General features: G+C 42.9%; 1 non-coding gene across 1 annotated transcript; it reads right to left on the reverse strand.

Annotated features, from left to right (window-relative positions):
* Nucleotides 1-21852: 21852 nt before the first annotated feature.
* Trnal-caa (transfer RNA leucine (anticodon CAA)) lies at nt 21853-21927 on the reverse strand. Its single transcript has one exon. It is a non-coding gene; the product is annotated as a tRNA-Leu (tRNA).
* Between the last annotated feature and the right edge of the window lie 5853 nt (nt 21928-27780).

Raw genomic sequence — 27780 nt, forward strand, 5'->3', positions numbered from 1 at the left:
ATCTTGGAAGCAATACAACGGCCCGTCAGTAGGCTAAGGCTCTCACACCAGGACTGCGCTCTATCTTCTTGCTGTATCAGTCCTCTCACGTCGAAAGCCCGTGTCCACGTGATCCAGGTATGAGTCTAGCCTTCTCCAGTGACGAGGGCTGACTGCCACGTCCAGGGCGTGACTGTCAGCCTGCTGGCAAGAGCCTGTCGACGGCTGGCATGCCGGCAGGCCTGCTACACTGCGGCACCAACTCCCCTATGGCGTGAAAGAGGCAGCTGCCGCTTCTAGTCTTGAACTGCACCCGTGGTTGCAGCTGGCAGCATCCCATCGTCTCGTCACATAACATAGCTTTCTCGTCGTGGTGCTGGGCTCTGAAAGCCCGTGTCTCAAAATTCACAATTTTGTATATTCTTTGGTTGCAATTTTGCACTATTTCCTCTTCCAGGTTACATGGCTTATAACGCAGTTCTAGCCCTGCTGTGGTGGGACTGTCCTTCCCACTCTGCCTACTACCACTGTACAGTGCAAGTTTCACAGAGCCGGCTAGCCTATCTCGTAAACGTTTTGTGTGTTTACTGCTATAACCACACTGCACTTATCAGCCCTGGTAGCTGAAGCAACGCTCCATGGTAACGGCACAGCTCCTCAGGTCTTGCTCAGAACTGCTTCCCATTGTGAACTACCTCTGCCATAAAATTACAAAACAAGCGAGACACTTGCGACCCCAATCTTGTCTCCTTACATAACAGTCCATCACACATACTGAACTGCTGCTGTATAGTGTATTGCTTATATTCGTTGTCACTGAACTGCACTGCTTGCCACCATGCAAGCACCCTAGTATTTGCATCAATGCCACTTTTTGCGATGTCCACAGTTGCGTGTTTCTCCCCTGCCTTGTGGATTACTTCATATTCAAATTCACTGAGTTTAAATGCCCATTTTGTCAGTCTATCCTTTTCCCGATGAAGATAACACCAGAAGTATGCTACTCCGTACAATAGGCTAAGTCTATCCCTGTCCTTAGTATAATAATTTCTCTCAGCTCCATCCAGCTGTCTCCGTACAAAAGCAATAGAAGATTCATCTCTCTTTGCGCCCTGGCTCAAAACAAAACTGACAGCATGGTTTGAGGCATTGCAAAATAGTACAAGTTCCTTCAGAGAATTTAGGAATGCCACAGTGGACTTGGCATCAACACTTGACGACAGCTCCCCCCAGCCAGAATGTCTTCCACTACGTTTTATTACATGTCGTCGAAGGTCGATTATGACATGATATTGATGCAGAAAATGTAACTGCTGTAGCTCTTGCTTACGTGAAACACCATTTCTATATGCTGCGTAAATTTGGATGCGTCCAACTGAAAAGTCACCGTTATTGATCTCAGTGGCTGTGTAATGTTACACCGCACCCCTCGCAGAATACAACATTGTGGGCTCCATTGCCTCCTACCTACTGAGTCTTTTGTGGTCACTGACACAAATGCACCTGTGTCCAACCGAAAGTTAAATCTTCTTCAACCTTCTGTACGCCCTATGGCACATTTCGCACTGCCATCACATTCCCTGCGTTCGTTTTTATTGGGAGTACCTTTTAGCGATTCTGGAGTTCCCATCTGAATTTAATGGGTGGTATTGGCCCTATTGTTATTCTTATAATACTGCTGATGGTTCCTACCGTGTATAGCCCACACAATACCAACTAAAACTTTTTAGATTAGCTGTAAGCACACTTCGGCAACCTCTCACCCCTGCTATAAGATCAGTTTCTTCATATTCCACTCCCAGCCTTACTCCTGCATGAAGATTCTTATGTGCACCAGGGCGAACCCTCATAGAAGTTTCCAGTGTCAAATGCATCAGCAACGCATTTAGTGCCCTTTGCTTGACTTCCTGTATGAACTTCATGTTCGCTTCATCACTCTACGTTAATTCATACGAAAGCACATTAATTTCCCTAATTCTCTCTGAAAACACCTGTTTGGCTTCATTAACCCTCTTTGAAGTAATTCTTACCTGCTCACACAAAAAGCGTACATTAATCTTGTCCTTGTACCTTTGCAATAAACCTGGTTTTATATGATCAAATATTTTTGCCTTGTTTAGTGCATTTAGGCATCGTGCAAACGACTTGTCCTGAAAGGCACAATCTCTCTACTTGTATCAACTGCTTGTCTATCCTAGCCTTTATCTGTACATACAACAACAGATCCTCCACAAACAATAAGACATCCTCAGATGCCCTCCTGGAAAAAGGAATAGCAAGATTATCAACAGCTGGATGTAATCCTAGACGCTGTGACCTTAATAATCCTACCTCCTCATTCCTTACTATTAGCTCATTACTTACAAACGTATTTTCTGCCCTTAATTATGCTACTTTACTAACTAACAATTTCATTACATCCAGAGCAGTGATATAGTGTGTGTATGATTGAACTACCTTTACTCATATTTTATAAAAATTGTGGTATCAACAAAATAACAATGCCTAATCGACAACATGACAATAACTAGTACATATGTCTAATCATGAACCACTTGGACTCACTGCATTGTCTGCTCGTATCGTTAAACGGCACAAGTGGCAGAATGTCAGAGCAAATTACGCTATGTATATCTCAAGGAATCTAACCCTTGCCATTACCCCTGAACATCATGTTGCGTGGGTGGCACACCCTCTGCTGTCCACTAGTGACGACATTATTTCTACTGACACCACTCTTTAGCGGCTAGCTGGCCAAAGTTGGGGCAGAGTGGTGGGCTGGTGTGGCCCAGTGAAAGACTGGTGGTTGTGAAGACACTTAACTGCTTTTAATTACAACATTCAGCCGTCGTCTATAGAGTCCGTCATGTCCCATTCTGGCGCAGTAGACCGGCGACAGTCAGCGGGCGGCTGCCCCCCCCCCCCCTCCACAGACGGACGGCGTTTGTATCGGCGCTCAGCAATGCTGACGTCAGACGTTGGGAGCGAGCTGGTGGCCCGTCAGAAGGCCGAGGCCTTGACGTCACTGGCGCGGTTCACCCTGCTGCGTTGCCCTCCGACCTGGAAAACCCACGCCCAGCTGATCCAGACGTGGCCGCCAACTTCTGGAGTTATGAGGGATGACTGCTGTGCACAAGGCATGACTTGCTCCCTCCTGGCAGGTGCCGGAGTGCCGGGTGGCAGCTGGCGTTGACAGCAGGTTCGCTGCACTGTGGCACCAAGTCTTAGTGTGAGAGGCTTCTGCCATGTCCATGATGAGTCCACAGTTGCAGGTAGCTGTACCCTATCATCTCCTCGTCTAGTGCAGCCCAGGCATCGTAGTAGCAGTGGTGGACTATGAATGTCACTGTCTCGTAATTCACAGTTATTTATGCTCTCTGGGACACAGTTGTTGCACCATTGCCCAGATCCCAGTCACATAGCTCATAGAACAGATCGGGCTCTGGTGTGGTGGTACTGTCCTGTCCACTTCGGCTATTAGCATGTGGTGTAGGTTCCACACTGCACAGCTAGCCCATCTTGCAATCCTTTTGTGTACATGTTGCTATAATCTGCATGCTACTGCACTGGGCTTGCTCCCGTCGGTAGCTAACATTACATCCCTAACATTTTAAAATTTCACCTATGACTAGGTGGCAGCACTACGGCAAAAATTATGAAAATGTATGAATGTAGGTATGTATGTATACATGTACGTGTGTCCCACTCTCCTCCTAGACCACTGGACCGATTTCAACGAAACTTGGTACACACAACATTTACTGCCCAGAAAGAATCACTGTGTGTGCAAGAACCACCTATCTGTCAAAGGGGTGGGGGTGAAAAAGCAGTGTAGCACATGAAGCAAGAATACTCACACTTTAATCATACAGCATTTGAGAGTAATAGCACTTAGAGACTTCCAAAGAATTTTACACATAATTTCAAATCTTTATGAAACGTTTCTCGCTCACGACCCCAACAAAATGGAGAAAGGAAAAAAATCTATTGCTTACCACATTATTGCTATTCGTGCAGTAAAACTAGAACATGAACCACGATGTTTTAATATATTACCTCTTTACTGCCAACTGTATTCTTTTGACACGTTCTGCTGGCAGTAATCACATAATACATCACTGAATGTACCAAAAATTTACATCAATGTATGACACATAGTTCATGAGATATGGCGTCATAAGCATTGAGGTGCTTAAACACTCAACTGAAGGCCCACATTCGCTAGAGTTACAGCTGAAATATGTGTAGAAATACGTGTGAAACATGGTAAACAGGTGTTAAATACATCTGACATACAAGATAACAACTGTTAAAAAGCTCGTCCTTAGCTCATGGAACGATTTCAATCAAATCTGGTACACATTTTGGTCTCAATCTGGAAAGAAATGCGTAGGGGTAAAAACCACCAACCACCTATTGGGGCGAGTTTGATAACATAAAGAAAGAAGGGAAGATGAGGTGATGGCCAGACGGCAAGGGGGAAGGAGGAGAAAGGCAACACAGGAGGAGGAGGAGATGTAAAGACATAGGGGAGGATGAAATGGACAGAAAGAGGGGAAGGGAGGAGATGGAGAGAGAGAAAAGAGAAGAGAGAGACAGGTGGAGGAAGAGTTAGGCAGAGAGATGAGGGAAGAGGAAGTGAACAGTGGGAGGGGAGGCCGAAACGGACAGAGATATGTAAAAGAAGGAGCTATACAGAGGGGAGGGAAAGGAGAAGATGTACACAGAAAGGAAATTGGAGGAGACGAACAGGGAGAGGTGTGAGGAGGAGATGGACAAGTGAGGGGCGGGAGCAAATGGGCAGAGATAGGGGGATGAGGAATGACAAAGAGTTGGGTAGGAGGAGATAAATTTAGAGGGAAAAGGAGGGGATGGACAGTGTGTGAAGGAGCAGATGGACAGAGAGGGGCTGGGGGAGAGCAGATTGATAGAGAGAGGAGGGATGAGGAGGTGAACAGAGAGTGCAGCAGGAGGAGACAGACAGAGAGTGCAGGTGTAGGGGGTGTGTGGAGAGAGGGGTTGGTGGAGAAGGACAGAGGGAGAAAGGGAAGGAGGAGACAGAATAACATAAGATTGAAATAAACATATACCCACGTAACATCACGTACTCACCTAGTTGTAAATGAAGTTCTGAAGAAATTGTGTAATATGTACAAGCAAAGCATTGGGATCCATATAAACGACATATTCAATGAAACGAATTTCACTAACAACATGGCAATGCATGAGGCCTCCAACGGCAATGGCAGCAGGCTCTTATAAAATGATCTCTCTTATAACCCAAAGAAATTTGAATCACATGTAAAGGCTGTCAGTGACACCAAAGATTGTGTTCAAACTACAGGAGCTGAAGCTGAGAGTAGAAAAGCAGAAACAGAACACCACATTTCAAATGTTGCTGTATTTGGGAAGATACAGTGTTGTTGTAACAGCTAAATTATCATACAACTAGAAAGGTAATAGTAGTACTGCTGTGTGGCTCGACAGCCTAATGCAAGGTTCTTGGTACAGGTCGCGTGGTGCAAGTCTTTCAATTCGACGCCGATTTGGCCACTTGAGTGTCTCTAACCTATCCCAGCAACCTTATCATAGGAAGGGGACCAAAAGTTAACGTGGGATGCGTATCACGCGTCGTTCTTGGTGAATCTTCACACAATTTACAAGTGAAACCTAGAGTAAAGACAGACTGAAATATTTTATGATCTGCCTTGGTTATGATCCCACGATCTGCGGTTTCCTGGTTTGTACTTCATCATTAAACACGTGCTACGATGGTCATTATAGATATTAGTGTAAATGACTCCCTGTGAGATTCCCTGTTGGAAACCCTGTTAGATTCAACAGAAAATTTGCAGTTTAGTTAGCTCTGATTTTAAGCATAGTAAACGATAGACAGCTTTAACAAAAAAATTGCGGATCGCGATTAGAAGAAAGCACACCTCTCACCTGTTGATGATATGAGTAGTGGACTCCTAAAATACATACTGCGCTCAGTCTAAAACATAATGACCTCCTCCGTCCGCCTCTGGGAGCTGAGTAGTCAGCGCGACAGAATGTTCATCCTAAGGGCCCGGGTTCGATTCCTGGCTGGGTCAGAGATTTTCTCCGCTCACGGACTGGGTGTTATGTTGTCCTAATCATTATCATTTCATCCCCATCGACAAGCAAGTCGCCGAAGTGGCGTCAAATCGAAGGACTTGCACTCGGCGAACCGTCTAAATGACGGGAGGCCCTAGGTTCACGACATTTACATTTATTTTATGACCTCCTCCACGCCAGCCAGCATTGATTCGGAGAGCCAACTGTGTACAAAGCACTTATGCATCCCATCTTAGAATATTTTCCAAGTACGTGAGACGCGTTCAGATAAGACTAATGGGACACTAAAGATACCGTAGTTGCGCATGGCCAATGAAATAGTGTTACTTGCTATTGAAGTTAAACTAGGGGAGGCTTCCTGTTTGCAAACAAATCATTTTTATGATATATTAACTATTGAATACATTATGGGAGTGGCAGTGATCAATATATTACAAATATTTACTATTAAAAACAGTCTTGATCACGATTTATTTATCACTAGTGATTCTCCAACAGAAAGAGGTTCCTACTCAATGGTCTGAAGACGACCACAGTAGTGGTCGAAACCGGTCAGCTTGATAAATAAATTGTGATCAAGACTGTTTTTAATAGTAAATATATATTGACTAAACTGGGTTGGAAGGGACTTGGGAAGATCAAAAACAAACAGAAACAAAAATCATTAGAAAATTCCGAAAAGGAATAGAACAGAATGTTCCCATAATGTATATGAAACTATCCCGCTTGATGTTTAGTTTATTAAATTTCTCTCTTCAAAATAATACAAAAGTTTCTATCTATGTTATTAGATCATTTACTCGGTTAATATTAATGAAAACATCACAAACCTAGTGAGTGTGGCTACTAGGATTGAGGTACTTTGGCTCGTGCTTAGAAATACATGAACTGCTTCGAAACGCTTTTCTAAAACACTTGAAAAAATTACCATAAGGGTGCTCTTGTACCAAGTTTTGCTGGATTATTTTACGGAGTCCATCCTCCCCCTCCCATTAAATCTATTATGTCACTGTGAACAAGTGATCAAGAGATGGTTCTGACACAAGATATGTTTGGCAAAGTTGCAGATAATTTCAGAAAAAGAAACCAAACGTAAACATCTGAATCACACAAAGAAATCTGATAATATAAATACAATTAAGGATATCGATATGCAAAGGAACAGATGATTTCGAGAAATTTTATGTCGTAGCCAAAAGCGTCTCTGGTGTTATGTTATATCATGATATTTTGTACAACAGAGAATTTCAAGATATCTCTTGAAAACTGTTTTCAAATGAAACACTCGTTTCAGCATAGACCAAGTAGTCACAGTCCTTTTTTTTATATATTTAAAGAATGATGAGCTCTATGTACTTATGTTACAATGCTCCAGAAATCTACATTTTCATTATTTACCATATAGGTATGGTAGTAAGGACAAACAAAGTACATGCAAAAGATAAGACACATAAACAAATCATGTGTCTACATTCGCAATTGTTTAAGTAAATATTTGTAAAACGATAGTAAATGCAATAAATGTATGTGGTATTGTACTAACATTACTGTATAAAACATGCTGTTAACAAGAACGTAAGAAATCGTGATTTATTATTACACTGCCACTTCCCTAGAAAGTTAATCTAAAGCATACTAGTTTACTTTAAAAAATTTACATGCGTTTGTGAATTATGATTAATTTAAAGGAAATGTAAAAAATGTTACATCATCTAACTACTCTCCAATGAAATGCAGTTCATCTATGTGGTGCATTGTCACTATACACAATGACTAATGGCTACACAATCATTTACATGTCTTAAGACCACAGTGGGTGGTGAGCAAACATTAACATCAGAGTGTAATATCATGGCAATAATAACAAGGCTATATCTGTAAAGCAAAACGAAATGAATGCCTCAATGAAAGAGGTTTGAATAAATGTTCAGAAAGAGTGGCAGTCGCCATTTACTGATACAAAATATTTTGGTACATCATTACAGAGTTTGATCGAATCAACAGTGTATCATGAGTCAAAATACTTAATATTAGGTAATATATGGATAATTTTACTTAAATGTGGAACATGGATATTTGTTTGTTTCTTCTGTTGGATGAGATGCACAGCAGCTAAATGAGATCTGACCATAATCTTGGAAACATTACATGAAGCTGGTATCACCGACAGCCATGAATATGAAGGTGTTCAAAGCTACTTTTAATTGTTGAACTCGCTGTTCTTGAAGAATGTAAAATGAGAAAAAAACGACATAATTATACAGGATCATTAAAAAGTAACAATACACAATTCATAGGTCTAATATATGAGTCAAAATAATGGTAAAACGTTGATACCGTTTTGTCTGAAACTGCTTCATTTCCAAACTGTGATCTGTAACTTAACCTGTGGTAAGTATGAGAGAGGACAGGTTAATCTCTCACCTATTTTTAGTATGTGGAAAATTATCAAAGATTTTATTAGAGCCTGATGCACCTTAAGCGAGACTCTAGAAAGTTAACGGCCTGAGCAGACGATGGAGCCTGGTAATGTGCTAAAAGCATGAGGTATTTTTATGGTTATTAGCTCATAGAAACGGCATGTTGGGAGTTGAAGGCAATTGGTGGTGATCCCATCCCTCACTAAATCTTGCTGGACAGGCCCACAGACAGAGCAGCCCCTCATTGTGACAGGTCTCCAGCACAACAATTCAACAATACCTGCATTGGCGCCAGCAAAAGGCTGGGATGGAGGTGACAGACTGAAGAGACGCGTCTACACAGTGGAGTCATGAACTGGGCATTCTGTGCAGAGCCATGTGTAATAAAAATTCACAAGTTTTCATGTTCACCAATACTACAAATAGGACAAACTGCCTATTGGCTTCTGTCTCGGGTTCTTCGGCCGACGTTCATCTAATGATTTTTCTGACGTTTCGCCAGCACGAGTGGCTGGCATTGTCAAAGCTTAACCCTACATTGCCGGCGGTGAACTGGAACCGAGCTCGCGGCCGCAGACTATACGTACCTGGCGCGCCAACGTCCGAGGGCTTCTCCGCGGTCATTTCCGGTGCGGTTCTCCTCTTGCTACCTGCGACGGTCGTTCGCTGCAGTACGGGAGGCCAGGATCCGTTTACCTTAAGGCTTTCCTCTTTCTTGTTCAAACTGTTCGCGTGTTTTTGTATTTCTACAGCTTCTCTGAACAAGCGCGCGTGATAGTGGTTCTCTACAGCCAGAACTTCCATGTCGGCGAATTTTATTACGTGGTCGGTCTCATTCAGTGTGCGCTCTGCCACGACCGATTTCTCCACCTGCCTCAACCTGCAATGTCGCTTATGCTCTTTGATCCTGGTGTTAATGGATCGTCCAGTCATTCCGACATAAAGTTTTCCGCATGTGCATGGTATGCGGTATATTCCCGACATTGCAAGTGGGTCTCTTTTCTCCTTCGCCGATCTAATTGCGCAAACATGGCGTAAAGACGATTTTCAAACCGACAAGGAAGATCAAAGAGGAAATACGCACGGAAACAGCCAGGATATTGCGCCGAGCAAAACCACCAGCTTGCAACCAGAAGAAAGAAGAGGTACAAGCCATTAAGTATCTCAACGCCGACAAGAGTATATTGGTACTGCCTGCCGATAAGGGGAATGCGACCGTCGTAATGAAGACCGAAGATTATGAGCAAAAGATCCGAGACCTATTAGATCCGACGACGTACCGAAAACTAAGCGCAGATCCGACGCAACGTATCACACGGAATACGAATCGATTAATCAAGGCGTCTTCTCTGCCGGCGGACATGCAGAGAAACCTGCGCAACACAGAAGCACTACCACCTCGGCTGTATGGATTACCCAAGATCCATAAGAACAACGATCCACTGAGACCGATTGTTAGCGCTCCTGGATCACCGAGGTATAAACTGGCGAAACACTTGGCCTCTCTGCTCCAACCACAAGTGGGGAAGACAGACACATACATTAAGGACTCAGCACATTTCATTGAGAAGCTGAAGAAACTGAAACTTGCACCAAACGACATCCTGGTCAGCTTTGATGTTGTTTCGTTATTTACGAAAGTGCCACTCAGTGACGCTCTGGAGCACATCGGTTCCATTTTCCCGCTAGACATCAGAAAGCTCTTCCATGCATGTCTCACTACGAGCTATTTCACGTGGAATGGCGATTTCTACGAACAGCTGGAAGGCGTCGCCATGGGTAGTCCTCTCAGTCCAGTGGTGGCCAACTTCTTCATGGAACAATTCGAAGCACAGGCACTGGACTCGGCGACTTGCAAACCTAAGGTGTAGTACAGATACGTCGATGATACTTTCGTGGTATGGAGCCATGGTGAAGAACAGCTCGGTGACTTCCTAAGACACTTGAACAGCCTCCATACCAACATAACATTTACCACGGAAGTAGAAAAGGACAAGAAACTGCCATTTCTAGATGTGCTGGTCACAAGGGACGGCGAAAACCTGGGACACAGCGTGTATCGAAAACCGACTCACACGGACCGATACCTGCACAAACTGTCAAACCACAACCCGAGCCAGAAAAGAGGCATGATTAGTACGCTCGTAACGAGAGCATGACGAATATGTGAGCTGCAACACCTCAAACGAGAAATGCAACACCTGGAAACTGTTCTGAGGAGCAATGGGTACTCCACAAATTATATTAGAAGTGTAACAGAGCCAAACACTCGGCGAAGTAAGGAACCAGAAAAAGAAATGTCGGGTACGGCCTTTCTGCCATACATTCCCACAGTGACGGACAGAATCGGCCGTATATTGCGCAAACATGGCGTAAAGACGATTTTCAAACCGACAAGGAAGATCAAAGAGTGTCTTAGATCGGCGAAGGAGAAAAGAGACCCACTTGCAATGTCGGGAATATACCGCATACCATGCACATGCGGATAAGTTTATGTCGGAATAACTGGACGATCCATTAACACCAGGATCAAAGAGCATAAGCGACATTGCAGGTTGGGGCAGGTGGAGAAATCGGCCGTGGCAGAGCACGCACTGAATGAGACCGACCACGTAATAAAATTCGCCGGCACGGAAGTTCTGGCTGTAGAGAACCACTATCACACGCGCTTGTTCAGAGAAGCTGTAGAAATACAAAAACACGTGAACAGTTTGAACAAGAAAGAGGAAAGCCTTAAGGTAAGCGGATCCTGGCTTCCCGTACTGCAGCGAACGACCATCGAAGGTAGCAGGAGGAGAACCGCACCGGAAATGACCGCGGAGAAGCCCTCGGACGTTGGCGCGCCAGGTACATATAGTCTGCGGCCGCGAGCTCGGCTCCAGTTCACCACCGGCAATGGAGGGTGAAGCTTTGACAATGCCAGCCACTCGTGCTGGCGGAACGTCAGAAAAATCATTAGATGAACGTCGGCCGAAGAACGCGAGACAGAGGCCAATAGGCAGTTTGTCAACAAGTGGCCACGAAAGCCTCAACACATTTTGTACTACAAATAGGCCTGTGACCTACTTCCATCAGCTGCCTCGGTTGTGTAACGAACTCTGGCGTCTGAGAAACGTTTAGAGATAGAATCTTTATTACGCCTTATAGCTAGGACAAAACTAGCACCAAGGCACAATGATTTAGGTAAAGATCTTACAGATTGTAACAGTTCTCTTGTTTTTGTGGGAAGCATGCGACATCAGAGAAGAGCTGGCGGGGGTGGCTGAGCAGTTCTAGGCGCTACAGTCCGGAACTGCACGACCTCTACAGTCGCAGGTTCGAATCCTTCCTCAGGGATGGATGTGTGTGTGATGTCCTTAGGTTAGTTAGGTTTAAGTAGTTCTAAGTTGTAGGGGACTGATAACCTCAGTAGCTAAGTCCCATAGTGCTCAGAGTCATTTGAACCATTTTGAACATCAGAGAAAAACATCTTCCCCCTCTACGAAAATTTTAAAAAGTCAGTAATTTCCAGTACCGCAGGTTTCTTAACTCTTGCCCTGGTTCGACTGGTGTTTGTGCTATCGTGTGGGAGGTGAGATTTAGCGCCTCTAGAGGCCTGTGATTGGATCAAGATGGTATGAAGGCGGTGTCGTTCATGCACTTTCTAGGAAAACGGATTTCTTTTCTCAGTTTGAGTGCGAAGAACTTGGGTGCTGGACTTTAGTCAGGTAAGAGCAACTTCTGGTCGATGCTCTGGCATGTGTGGTTGGTGCTCAGGAGCTGTCCTGAGACTGACTTCACTTGCGAGCAGTTTAGACTGGGGAGCCTGTGGTGAAGTTCTTACTGTACCAACAGTGTGACATCAAACGCTTCAGACTACTCGTTTGCCGAAGGCATACTTATTCGTTTCTGGTTTGCCAATCTTGACGTTTGGTATCCTTGTGTGCTCTGTCAAATAAGTGAGACAAATGGGTCCTTGGTACGAGCAGTGAACAGGTGTGTCACACACTGAAATCTACCTTGATTTCAGGGAAGAGAGTAAATTGAGATCCTTCTGCCTGATCAGCACATCGTGAGATATTTGCGTTACTTTCGTGGCCGCGATCGATTCATAATACCACCTCATCTCGCACCTCTGCCGCACCCATCTCGCCAGCTGCAAGTTACATCGCCGCATGAAGCAAACAGGTTAACATACTTTGTGCTCCAGCACTGTCACGGTGTACAGATCTCAACTGCCACTTGCTCTCAGCTGCACCTAGGTCTGAAACAACAGTAGATTTAATCAAAGTCTGCTCAGCGTCAGAACAATTGACCTTGCGTTATCCACATTTTTAGAGCCAGAATACTTGACTCACTTCTGCTCCCCAGGATCTTTGTAATCTTAAACCAACTTTAGCTGTTTACGGTATACAATCAACAACTAGTTTGGCATAATTTATGGTTTTTTCATTGTTAGAACTCTAGTAAATTTTGCTTCATTCTCAATCATTTATAACAGCTCAACAGGGTTACCTGAATATCGACTGATGTTGCTTTGTCGATGGTGCCCCTGCAAGAGTGTATCTTAGCATTACTTATCCCGATAAGTGGATGGGTAATGCATGGCCTGGTTGGCCCGCCAGATCACCAGATATCAACCTCAAGGACAACCACCTTCGGAGTCGCCTCAAAGAGCTCTTGTGTGGTGTTACAACTGAGAACGCAGCACAACCACGGAAGTGGATTGAAAAAGGCTGTGCAGAACGAGGTGAGCGGAGCCTCCAACATTCCGAAAGCGGTGAGAAGTCAAAAACGACATTGTCTTCGTCTACATGGACATCATTTTGAGCATGTCCTGGAGCACACGTTCAGCACATAGCAGAGTTGAATTTCGGGTCCCTTCGTGTCACCAATTTCTCAGAAGAATTTATTTTGCGTTGTTTGTGTTGCACTTGTGATTCTTATTCTACTACAGAACTCTGAAATAAAGCAGTTTCAGATAAAACCTCATTTAAAGTTTTACTTTTATGCATACACTACACCCACTAAATGTGTAGAGTTTCTTTTGAATCGCCGTGTATATTTAGTTCCATCTCATACTAGTATTGGCGAAGATCTTTATAAGCCACAATTGCCATAAATATACCAGCTCATTAGTTTCAAGTTATTACGTGGAATAAAAATGTACAATTCTCTGTGCAATAAATCTGTTTAAAGCCTTGAAGAGAAATGCATTGGAGTAACCATTTTCTTCAGAAATTTCATAACTGAAGATAATGTGAAAATATTCTACTAAACGGATCATAACTGTAAAACGAAGAATATGAATTAAAAACAGCCTACTATGATACACAAGCGTTGATGTATATACATCTCAGACCGTCCAGTATTACGGCTTCATGAACTCCACTTTGAAGTATAGGAACAAGCAGTGATCTGACAATGGAGATTGATTTTTCATAAAGTGATCATAATGAGCAGGGTGCACGAAATGAAAATGATGCAAGTACGTTTATTTTGAATATACTTATTTCGCTTTTCAGCGATTGTGCTAGACAAGACACCACAGTTAAGAGTTATCTTTGGTTTCCAAACATTACGTCTGTTTGTGTGTAGCAGGTAATATCTGGAAGTTTACGAGAGTATGTGTTGAGGTAACTCATGTCTGTGAACAGTACTCCAATTTATCAAATGTAAACGAATCGTCCAAGTTGCGGACTTACAGTTGTAACCTGAATTGACTGAAATATAATTAATTCATGTATCAGCGATTTATTGCAAACTAAGACATTGCAGTTGCTAGTAATCTCTAACTGAAAATGGACCCATGTCAATAGAGCACGAGGCTATAAAAGATTCATTGCCCACAAATCTCCCGAAAAGGTTGGATAGATTCTGTTGACGCAAGCATGAAATTCCTTATAAGTCTTCAGAGCACAGCAGCAAATTGAAAACTGTGGCAGTGTTAAAAACCTTACCCACTTACAGCTCATTCAGAATGCTACTCTCTCACAGTAGAAGGTCTCACCACTGCAACTAACGCTACATTAGAAGCACTTCATATTTAGGCAAGTACCACAAAAAACATAAAACTACAAGTACACACAAATAATAGTAACAAAACAGATATCAAGAATCAGTTATATAGGCATACCTAACTCGTAATCAAATTAATGTTATATCTCTACTACATTTTTTATTCGATCTTTGGCATACAAAGGATCACGTTTTCGGTCTAATTGATTGGCCGCTGAATGCTGTAGATGGACAAACGCTAATGCATGAATTAATTCCCATGTTAGCAGACACTGAAAGTACACGTAATTTGTCATCAAATGTGTGCATGCGATTAGAAACACAAGAAATATAAATACTACTTCCTGATTAAGTGCCAGTGAAAGATGCTTTAGCGGAGGAAAAGCTACAAGAAATAATATTGGCACGGCACAATTATATAAAGGGATAAAATGTATAATTAAACTTAAACTTTTACTCATCATTTTATTTTAATTTACTAATATCCCAAAGAATTCTAGCAACATTAGAAAAAGAGCAGGTAAGGATATGATAAACTCCCTACGAATTTAACGTGCTTTTCTTGAAAATTCAAATGACATAACCTTAATATTTGTGTCAGTCCTACTTTTCAAGGTAATCAGGAAACTGTTTCATTGAATGATTGGGTACACTTACGAACTCCTTCTGCCAACTTCCGGCAAGCTTTTCAGAGTAAAACTTTCAGTATACCTGTCGACATGCATAGGGTTGGTGTAACAGCTTTTTTCAGAAATCATTCATAATACCTTTTCCTTCGTTCGTTTCCGATTTTAATCTATTTAGTTTCAGACCATAAAGGGCTACAACAGATTTTAGGTATCCATACTTCAGTCGGAATGAACGGGTCCCTTTGCAGGATCACTTTCTCGTCCGTTTCTCTGTTCAAAGCCCTTTTACTCAGGAACGGGAAGACGTACCAAGTTGAAATTTGTGTCACATACTAAGGTATATAGACACTTGAAGCTGCAATAAATTTAATCAACTAAGTTAATGGAACCAGAAAACACGGCCATTTATGTCACATATCTCGATACGCGCAAACTCACTCATCAAAACCTAAGTGTACTTCTCGTGGACTCAGAATCATGAAATTTGCCAAGAACCAAGAGTAGAACAAACGAAACAACATTCTACAATTGTTTATTTGTATTTATATCAAACGAAATTTTGTTGTCACTTCTTATGTAACTGTCTGTCCTTCCGTCTGTGAAGCCCGATTTTTCCCAGGAACACTAAACCTACCAAGCCGCAGTCTATGTCACATACTAATGTCTGTTGTCACTTGGCGGTGCAATAAATGAAATCAACTAGCCAATGTACCCAAAAGATACGGCTGTTTATGTCACATGTTTTGAGACCTTTTAACTCACTCATCAAAATCTTGAATCATCAAATTTGGCAAGAAAAAAGGTTTCACAGTTCAACAAAAGGAAAGCATTCGAAAATTCTTAATTGGTACTTTATCATACGATAACCTTTCTTTTTTTGTTATTTGTTATCAGTGTGTCTATTAAGACACCTTTTCTCAGTAGCTGGAGTATCAAGTTAAAATTTACATCACGTAATTCTATGGTCACTTGTGGTACAATAAATGTTAGCTCCTACGTCAGTGCAGTCGTAAGGTATGGTCATTTAAGTCGTATACTTTGATACTACCAAAATCACACATCAAAACGTAAAGGGCACTTCCCGTTCAAAAATGGCTCTGAGCACTATGGGACTTAACTTCTGAGGTCATCAGTCTCCTAGAACTAAGAACTACTTAAACCGAACTAACCTAAGGATCTCACACACTGTAACCTCCCCACAAAAAATAATAATAAAAAAATAATAAATAATAAATAATATTGATAGTGACTCTAATTTTTGCGTAACCTCAGAACAAAATTGGTTTCCATTTATAACCTCCGTACAGAAATCCATTCACATTTAATGTACACACAAAATTGTTTTCTCATTTAATGTAAGCTCGAAACAGAAAAATTCCTAAACCTCGTAACAAAAAATAAATTCAGTAACCTGGTAGAATTTGGACGACAGCAGCGCTGCGTCATGGCCCTGTAATATCATTCTGAATAAAAAAAGGAAAAATTCTTACCTCAATAAAAACGGCGAATATATCTGCTACTATATAAAAATTTTCCGGGACAGCTCTGTGCAATGCTGGCCGATAGATTTGTCATTTATGAAAAGAAGCAACTGATTTTTCTTTTGCAACAATAGAAATGATCATGGATTGAAGAAATTAGTAAATTCTTTAAATTGAAATGAATGTTTTTTTTAGAAATTACTTTATATCACGAAGATTATTGTTAGGACATTTTTAAAAGATTTACGTGGGATTTCACATAACATTACTAGATATGCGCGAGGCTGCTTTTTACCTTATACAATAATACTCAGGCTCCGGCATCGCTGCACCGCGACCGGCCCAGCCAACATGATACACCAGACAGGACTGACAAGCGCAGGCAGGCGACTGCCCGCTAGCAACAACTTACTGCTACTGCTACACAGTTCGTACTGCAGTCAACACTGCTCTTTGGTCTCAGATTCTCTTATAGCTTACATATCGCAGGCAGCACATACCTCTGACATAACCTACCACTGGGAGGGGGGGGGGGGTCAAAAATTTGACAGCGATGGTGAGTCAATTGGACTTGCCATGAGCAACAAATTTTTCTAAAATCTACTTAATTAATTAAGTTGACAGTCATAGAGTATATACATCTATATAAGTGCATAACATGAAATGAAATATAGTGCACATGCACTGAGTACAGAACATATCAAGCAACGACAAAATGTATACGCAATTAGTACAGATCATATTAACAAATGACATAAAGTGCATACACACTATAGTACAGAACATATCAAACAATGACAAAATGTATACGCAATGAGTACAAATCATATTAACAAATGACATAAAGTGCATACATACTGTAGCACAGAACATATCAAGCCATGACAAAATGTATACGCAATGAGTACAAAACATATTAACAAATGACATAAAGTGCATATGCACTGTAGTACTTTTTTTACCATTTTACTAGAACTAGGATAGGAAAGGGAAGGATTGCATCATGGTTGTAGCACATTAGGTTGCACATAGCTGCACTGAAAGTCCATATCTTTCTACAGAAGCACAACACCAAGTGAGACAATCTGAAGTTCTCTTCCCTGAAGACACTGAAATTGAAAGGGTACAGTACCGCCCGACATTGAAAATAGGTACAACATACTTCATTATTTTTGTCAAAACAACACATTTTTTTTGTAAAATAACTCAATTTCAATTAATACAGCGAAGCCGGATACCAGTGTAGAAATGAATGACAATTTATTTATTTAATTTATCATATGTGCACTCCCACAAAATAAATCCCTACATCCAGTTTGGTGAGATCTTTTGAAATGAATGAATGTATGGTCGTCTGCTAACCACAGATAGTGAATGTGAATATATGATCATCTTTGAGTCGATCCTTTGGCCACCTTTGGTGGGACCAAAGAGATGAAATTTACCAGAGCTTTGAGTGCCTGAAATGTAGCTGGCCAATAGGGTAGTAAGGTGCTCCCCCACTTCAGCAGAGGTGGAGAGGACCTCGAAAACGGCCATGTTTTAGGCACTCTGCCGCTGGATCCTGTGCTGTTAACACCTGTTTTAGATGTGCACCGTAATGACGAAAGAGTGGAGGCATGGTATGCATGTGGAATATTTGAGAGTAGTTTGAAATAATAATTTCTCTATTTCAGGAACTTTTGTGGGGAGAATTAAAGGTCAGGCAGGTAATATTAATGGGATTGTAGTAATCTTCGGAAGTGACCAACGGTCACAAAGAAACCACGTGTAGCAATAAGTTGAAATACTTCCGTGTGCTTAAGTTAAGTTGAATTACTAGCGTGTGTACAATAAGTTGAAATATTTAAGAAATAGCGTGTGTACCATAAGTTGAAATATTTAAGAAATGGCGTGTGCAGGACTTGAAATAAGAGACGAGTACTTCCACGTGGTGAGTACTGTGTGAGTCTCAATCTGTGTATGAGACAAAGGATAAAGAGAAGTACTCGTCCATGGCATCAGTTGAGGACTCGCGTGTGTGATGAATACATTAATATTACTATGCGTGTGACGCTAGATTCAAACTCTGAGAGAGGAGCAAGGTGAGTCGGCCGTCTATCCAGCAACGCCACATGGCTTGCATTGCACAGGAAGACGTGCATTTACCTCCAGAGTTCACAGTAGGAAAGTAGAATTACAAAGTGGGGCAGTGTCGTGTGAAACTGGGATCAATATTAATTGAAGTGGGAAAGCTGAAAGTGATAATGTTGTAACCATTCTCTGTGTAGTATTTCATATTGTTGTATGGTGTATGTCATGTAATTTGGGTATGTGTGGTTTCCATGGGTGTGTAGCGAAGTAGTTTCAAAAGATTAGTGGGTTATGCTTGTTCCATCTGTACCGCTCGGTCTGGAGGAAAGTTTCGTGATGATGATTGTGAGAGTCGAAGTGTGAGGTATAATAAAAGATCCACCAACCTATCCAGAAAGTGCACTGTAGCGTTAAATAAATTACGAGACCATAATATAGAGATTCACTAATGTAAAGCCATGCCCACTGGGCGGAATTTCTCATATGTTATTGTTGTAGGCTATAGAATTTGTGTGTTTAGGTTAGGGAATTTATCGGAATAAATCAGATAGTGAAAAGAAAGAGATTGGTAGACTATTCCTTCAAATTGTATGTTGTCATAATGTCCCGAATTTGTAATGTGTGCGCCATTCATATTCAGTGGGATGGCCACGTGTTAATAAAAGCCGTCAAATAAAAGACAAAAAGAAAATGTGGTACTGCCAGTGCGTAGTGTACAGTCAGAGTTCTGTAAATCACTGATAGTCAGATATGCGTTTCCGTTGCGTAGTAATCATATAGGAGGATAACTTGTAACTTAAGTGAGAGTACTAGAGCTAATATTACTCGATAACTAAGAATGAATCCACTCGCTTGGCAGACCACTCATCTTGCAGGCCTGACTGCTTGATGCCACAGTATGAGCAAGGCATGTGGGTGCCTCTCAAAATGTTGTATTAATATTCCATGTTATCATTTTGGTAGTACATTAGGTACACCAAACAGTGGAACCGTAATAACATCTCCATTGTTCAAGGTGGTGGACACTATGATGTGTCAACACCACACTCATTCACCAACGTAGAATTAGTGCAGATACCAAATATAGTGCTCCATGATCATAAGGATAGACAGTAATTTCTGGTAATTAGGTCAAAAGGTGAAGGACATAAAGTCTCATGCTAGTCATCATTGAGAATTACACTAGTTTATCAACCGATTTGACTAAGTGTTGGCACTCATTGCCTAGTTACTGAACACTTGTCTACTATGTATGAAGTATTACAGAATAATGTTCATAAATCATCTGATTACAGTGAACATTGGCACTCACTGGCCAGTTACAAACCATTTTTATACATCATTAATGGCATACCATTTACATAATTCATCTAGTTATAGTAATCATTGGCACTCATTGGCCAGTTACAAACCATCAAAAGTCATCATTCAAAACAGGAGCTAATGAATGGCATAGTATTAACATAATTCACCTAGTTATAGTAATCATTGGCACTCATTGGCCAGTTACTAAACAAATAGCAAGTATTGAATATTACAAAACATTTGTCATCATTCAAGTGACATATGACATATTTAAAACAATCATTGGCACTCATTGGCCAGTTACTAAACATATAGCAAGTATTGAATATTAGAAAACATTTTTCATCATTCAAGTGACATATGGCATATTTAAAATAATTATTGGCACTCTTTGGCCAGTGACAGACCATCAGAAGCCATCATTCAAAATGAGAGTTAATTATTGGCATAGCATTTATAGAGTATAACAAAATATTATTTACAGAAATTATTGGCATAGCATTTATGCATTGTTACAAAATATCATTCACTAATACTCAGAACTCATCATTCAAGTGACATAGGACATATTTTAAATGTAACACACTGTAACTATTACTCAAGGTCTGTGGTTAGAAAACATCATTCAGTATTACTCAGAACTCACTTAAACTAGTAGCATTACTTGGGACTGGTAGTACATTTTTTTTGTGCTAGCAATGCATTGCGTTGGGATCGGTAATTAATTGCTGGGGCTTGAAAATATTTGCTTTTGACTTATTGCTACAAATGAGGATAGGTAACGTCATTCGTCATGAGTCAGCTGTAGCAAGGTTATGAAACAAGTAGAGTATATGTGATCACATTCATGAATGACACACACAAATGGGTAAAAATAATGCAAGTGCTAGAACAGGTTTAATGACAACCTGCTTATAGCACATTAATTTCATGAATAGCTTCTCCTGGAAAAAATACAAAATGGATTATTAAGCTGAAAGAAGAAACGTATATTATGCTGAAAAGTAATGAACTTCGAATTAACAGGTAATGAAATGTGTACTCAATATGTATGTACTCTAGCTGTCCTTTCCAAAACATTCAGCCATTATACCATGCGATATAAGACATACTGTCAAAACGAACTGCAACAAATACTTAAATAACTGCATAGTACCTCTTAACTAATAGTAAATATATAAACTTCATCATTATTCTCATCTGCAAATAAAAACTTCATTATTGATATTACCATAACTTCAGTACTATCTTCACCTGCAAAGAAAAACTTCATTTTTCATATTAGCATATTCTTCATAAACTATTCACCACCATTCATTATCATCTGCAAAAAGACACTTCATTATCCATTATTCATATTACCATTTACTTCATATAACTATTCATAGTATAGAGTTTCTTATTTCTAGCATATTGCATCACTAAAACTAAGATGTGTAGTTCTGTCTGACAGCCTGCATCAATCGCCTCGTATTCTGAAAGAAAAAATTAGTTAAGACTCCAGAATGAGATTTTCACTCTGCAGCGGAGTGTGCGCTGATATGAAACTTCCTGGCAGATTAAAACTGTGTGCCCGACCGAGACTCGAACTCGGGACATTTGCCTTTCGCGGGCAAGTGCTCTACAAACTGAGCTACCGAAGCACGACTCACGCCCGGTCTCACAGCCTTACTTCTGCCAGTATCTCATCTCCTACCTTCCAAACTTTACAGAAGCTCTCCTGCGAACCTTGCAGAACTAGCACTCCTGAAAGAAAGGATATTGCGGAGACATGGCTTAGCCACAGCCTGGGAGATGTTTCCAGAATGAGATTTTCACTCTGCAGCGGAGTGTGCGCTGATATGAAACTTCCTGGCAGATTAAAACTGTGTGCCCGACCGAGAATCGAACTCGGGACCTCTGCCTTTTGCGGGCAAGTGCTCTACCAACTGAGCTACCGAAGCACGACTCACGACCGGTCTCACAGCCTTACTTCTGCCAGTATCTCGTCTCCTACCTTCCAAACTTTACAGAAGCTCTCCTGCGAACCTTGCAGAACTAGCACTCCTGAAAGAAAGGATATTGCGGAGACATGGCTTAGCCATAGCCTGGGGGATGTTTCCAGAATGAGATTTTCACTCTGCAGCGGAGTGTGCGCTGGTATGAAACTTCCTGGCAGACTAAAACTGTGTGCCCGACCGAGACTCGAACTCGGGACCTTTGCCTTTCGCGGGCAAGTGCTCTACCAACTGAGCTACCGAAGCACGACTCACGCCCGGTCTCACAGCCTTACTTCTGCCAGTATCTCGTCTCCTACCTTCCAAACTTTACAGAAGCTCTCCTGCGAACCTTGCAGAACTAGCACTCCTGAAAGAAAGGATATTGCGGAGACATGGCTTAGCCACAGCCTGGGGGATGTTTCCAGAATGAGATTTTCACTCTGCAGCGGAGTGTGCGCTGATATGAAACTTCCTGGCAGATTAAAACTGTGTGCCCGACCGAGACTCGAACTCGGGACCTTTGCCTTTCGCGGGCAAGTGCTCTACCAACTGCGCTACCAAAGCACGACTCACGCCCGGTCTCACAGCCTTACTTCTGCCAGTATCTCATCTCCTACCTTCCAAACTTTACAGAAGCTCTCCTGCGAACCTTGCAGAACTAGCACTCCTGAAAGAAAGGATATTGCGGAGACATGGCTTAGCCACAGCCTGGGGGATGTTTCCAGAATGAGATTTTCACTCTGCAGCGGAGTGTGCGCTGATATGAAACTTCCTGGCAGATTAAAACTGTGTGCCCGACCGAGACTCGAACTCGGGACCTTTGCCTTTCGCGGGCAAGTGCTCTACCAACTGAGCTACCGAAGCACGACTCACGCCCGGTCTCACAGCCTTACTTCTGCCAGTATCACGTCTCCCACCTTCCAAACTTTACAGAAGCTCTCCTGCGAACCTTGGAGAACTAGCACTCCTGAAAGAAAGGATATTGCGGAGACATGGCTTAGCCACAGCCTGGGGGATGTTTCCAGAATGAGATTTTCACTCTGCAGCGGAGTGTGCGCTGATATGAAACTTCCTGGCAGATTAAAACTGTGTGCCCGACCGAGACTCGAACTCGGGACCTTTGCCTTTCGCGGGCAAGTGCTCTACCAACTGAGCTACCGAAGCACGACTCACGCCCGGTCTCACAGCCTTACTTCTGCCAGTATCTCGTCTCCTACCTTCCAAACTTTACAGAAGCTCTCCTGCGAACCTTGCAGAACTAGCACTCCTGAAAGAAAGGATATTGCGGAGACATGGCTTAGCCACAGCCTGGGGGATGTTTCCAGAATGAGATTTTCACTCTGCAGCGGAGTGTGCGCTGACATGAAACTTCCTGGCAGATTAAAACTGTGTGCCCGACCGAGACTCGAACTCGGGACCTTTGCCTTTCGCGGGCAAGTGCTCTACCAACTGAGCTACCGAAGCACGACTCACGCCCGGTCTCACAGCCTTACTTCTGCCAGTATCTCGTCTCCTACCTTCCAAACTTTACAGAAGCTCTCCTGCGAACCTTGCAGAACTAGCACTCCTGAAAGAAAGGATATTGCGGAGACATGGCTTAGCCACAGCCTGGGGGATGTTTCCAGAATGCGATTTTCACTCTGCAGCGGAGTGTGCGCTGATATGAAACTTCCTGGCAGATTAAAACTGTGTGCCCGACCGAGACTCGAACTCGGGACCTTTGCCTTTCGCGGGCAAGTGCTCTACCAACTGAGCTACCGAAGCACGACTCACGCCCGGTCTCACAGCTTTACTTCTGCCAGTATCACGTCTCCTACCTTCGAAACTTTACAGAAGCTCTCCTGCGAACCTTGCAGAACTAGCACTCCTGAAAGAAAGGATATTGCGGAGACATGGCTTAGCCACAGCCTGGGGGATGTTTCCAGAATGAGATTATCACTCTGCAGCGGCGTGTGCGCTGACATGAATCTTCCTGGCAGATTAAAACTGTGTGCCCGACCGAGACTCGAACTCGGGACCTTTGCCTTTCGCGGGCAAGTGCTCTACCAACTGAGCTACCGAAGCACGACTCACGCCCGGTCTCACAGCCTTACTTCTGCCAGTATCTCGTCTCCTACCTTCCAAACTTTACAGAAGCTCTCCTGCGAACCTTGCAGAACTAGCACTCCTGAAAGAAAGGATATTGCGGAGACATGGCTTAGCCACAGCCTGGGGGATGTTTCCAGAATGAGATTTTCAGTCTGCAGCGGAGTGTGCGCTGACATGAAACTTCCTGGCAGATTAAAACTGTGTGCCCGACCGAGACTCGAACTCGGGACCTTTGCCTTTCGCGGGCAAGTGCTCTACCAACTGAGCTACCGAAGCACGACTCACGCCCGGTCTCACAGCCTTACTTCTGCCAGTATGTCGTCTCCTACCTTCCAAACTTTACAGAAGCTCTCCTGCGAACCTTGCAGAACTAGCACTCCTGAAAGAAAGGATATTGCGGAGACATGGCTTAGCCACAGCCTGGGGGATGTTTCCAGAATGAGATTTTCACTCTGCAGCGTAGTGTGCGCTGATATGAAACTTCCTGGCAGATTAAAATTGTGTGCCCGACCGAGACTCGAAGTCGGGACCTTTGCTTTTCGCGGGCAAGTGCTCTACCAACTGAGCTACCGAAGCACGACTCACGCCCGGTCTCACAGCCTTACTTCTGCCAGTATCTCGTCTCCTACCTTCCAAACTTTACAGAAGCTCTCCTGCGAACCTTGCAGAACTAGCACTCCTGAAAGAAAGGATATTGCGGAGACATGGCTTAGCCACAGCCTTGGGATGTTTACAGAATGAGATTTTCACTCTGCAGCGGAGTGTACGCTGATATGAAACTTCCTGGCAGATTAAAACTGTGTGCCCGGCCGAGACTCGAACTCGGGATCTTTGCTTTCGCGGGCAAGTGCTCTACCAACTGAGCTACCGAAGCACGACTCACACCCGGTCTCACAGCCTTACTTCTGCCAGTATCTCGTCTCCTACCTTCCATACTTTACAGAAGCTCTCCTGCGAACCTTGCAGAACTAGCACTCCTGAAAGAAAGGATATTGCGGAGACATGGCTTAGCCACAGCCTGGGGGATGTTTCCAGAATGAGATTTTCACTCTGCAGCGGAGTGTGCGCTGATATGAAACTTCCTGGCAGATTAAAACTGTGTGCCCGACCGAGACTCGAACTCGGGACCTTCGCCTTTCGCGGGCAAGTGCTCTACCAACTGAGCAACCGAAGCACGACTCACGCCCGGTCTCACAGCCTTACTTCTGCCAGTATCTCGTCTCCTACCTTCCAAACTTTACAGAAGCTCTCCTGCGAACCTTGCAGAACTAGCACTCCTGAAAGAAAGGATATTGCGGAGACATGGCTTAGCCACAGCCTGGGGGATGTTTCCAGAATGAGATTTTCACTCTGCAGCGGAGTGTGCGCTGACATGAAACTTCCTGGCAGTTTAAAACTGTGTGAGCGACCGAGACTCGAACTCGGGATCTTTGCCTTTCGCGGGCAAGTGCTCTACCAACTGAGCTACCGAAGCACGACTCACGCCCGGTCTCACAGCCTTACTTCTGCCAGCATCTCGTCTCCCACCTTCCAAACTTTACAGAAGCTCTCCTGCGAACCTTGCAGAACTAGCACTCCTGAAAGGAAGGATATTGCGGAGACATGGCTTAGCCACAGCCTCGGGGATGTTTCCAGAATGAGATTTTCACTTTTCAGCGGAATGTGCGCTGATATGAAACTTCCTGGCAGATTAAAACTGTGTGCCCGACCGAGACTCGAACTCGGGACCTTTGCCTTTCGCGGGCAAGTGCTCTACCAACTTTTTTTTTTTTTTGTTTTTTTTTTTTTTTCGAGACTCGAACTCGGGACCTTTGCCTTTCGCGGGCAAGTGCTCTACCAACTTTTTTTTTTTTTTTTTGGCAAGTGCTCTACCAACTTTTTTTTGTATTTATTTATTTTTTTTATTTTTTTTAAATTTTTATTTTTATTTATTTATTTATTTTTTTTTTTTGTCCAAATAGTAAACAGAAATTTTTGTGGTGCACAAAAGACTATCACTTCATAAGTGAAGGTAAGTTGCTCCGCTGCTCTGCGAGAGAAGGGAAATGTGAAAACGAAAATGGGAAAGAAAAAATGCCTTCTGCATTGGTGAGCATCTGAATAGTATCGTAAATTTCCGACAAGAACTGAAGTCCCAGGAAACAAATGGGATTCATACATACAGGTCACTGGCAACCTCTGCGATCCGAAATATTGTATTTGAAACATTTAACCGTTAATTATGATGTCCAGCATATTTCCAAATATCCTCCTGTAGTCACAATGTTGTCTCATTTTAAAGTGTTCAATTTCTATGTAAGAATAATAGTCGAGGAAAGTAGCATGCCTATTCTGCATAATAAACGATGCTGTGTGGCCCATGATCCACGTAGCAGCGTTGTTTTTAGCTCGTGGATATCTCAGTTTTTGTGGCTGAAAGATCTCTAAAGGATCTACACCACAGGGTGTCGTACGGTCTATCACCGACAATCGTTGACGAAGAAATGTAGTAATTTCTGCTGCATGTCCGCACGTGAGCCTATGAAGAAGCGTATCGACCCTTCCGCATGCGTCACAGTTGGGCGTTGGATGAAGGCCAATTTTATGTAGCTTTTCATTCGTTGCTACTTTATCGTTGACTGTTAGATACCAGTCGGCTATGACGCGTGACGGTAACACGTCGCTGTGCACATTCCGCCATACTATACTCCAATGTGTATGTGGATGTTTTTCTTCGAGACGATTCCTGTGGTTTGTTGTCGTGAGAAGGCCATAAAGCTTCCTGTTCGTCAGGCTTCCGTTATCGACGATGTTATGTCGAATGTAGCTCATTTCCATGTAGTACAGTCGCACATGTCGGTAACAAAGTGGAATGCTGGCGATATTAACGGGTGGGTCAAGGCTATGAGGCTTCCACCGCTGAATGAGGTTGGTGATGATACTGGTCCTCCGGGTACGGAACTCCTTCCTGATGCGATTTAGGAGCAGGGTGACACATTTTTTGTGTACTTTGATGAGGTTAAGGCCACCTTTGAACGAAGGTAAGGTTAAGGTGTCGAATTGAACTTTGAAAATGTGCCCCCTAAAAACAAACCAACATAACGCTTGTTGTATACTCTTGGCTAGATGGTCGGAGATTGGAAGAATTTGCGCCAAATAAGTCATCTTGCTCGTGATGGCGATCTCGATGGTCTTAACTTTCTGTAGTATGTTCAAGTCACGGTCGGAGTGAAGTATCAAAGCAGCACGTAATTTATTAAGCATGTGTGACCAGTTCTTCGTCAGGAATTTGTCTGGTTTGGCCTCAAAGGTAACACCGAGGGTTGTGTGAGAATCCTTGACCTTGCACCAGGTAACATGGGATATGTCTCCGATACCGCCACCGATCTGCAAAGCTGTGGTTTTAGTTCTGTTGAGTATTGCTCCTGAAAGAAACGTGAATGTTTGTAAAAGAGTTCCCGCTGACAGAAGTTGTTGCGATGATGACACAGTTACGCATATATCGTCAGCATACGCAATGCATGGGATCGTGACAGACTCGACGCTAAGTCCGATCCCGCTATGCGCCAAGTTGTTCAGTAGCGGCTCCACTGCAATGGCGTACAAAATCATTGACAGAGGACATCCTTGGCGGACGGATTGCTCAATGGAAACTTCTTTTGTAAAATGGCCATTAATGAGAATCCGTGAGGAGGCGTTTGTAGTAAGTTTGCGAATTAATTCTATGATATGAAGTCAAAATCCTAGTTTC

Source organism: Schistocerca cancellata, chromosome 6 (assembly GCF_023864275.1).
Source record: "Schistocerca cancellata isolate TAMUIC-IGC-003103 chromosome 6, iqSchCanc2.1, whole genome shotgun sequence".
NCBI lineage: Eukaryota > Metazoa > Arthropoda > Insecta > Orthoptera > Acrididae > Schistocerca > Schistocerca cancellata.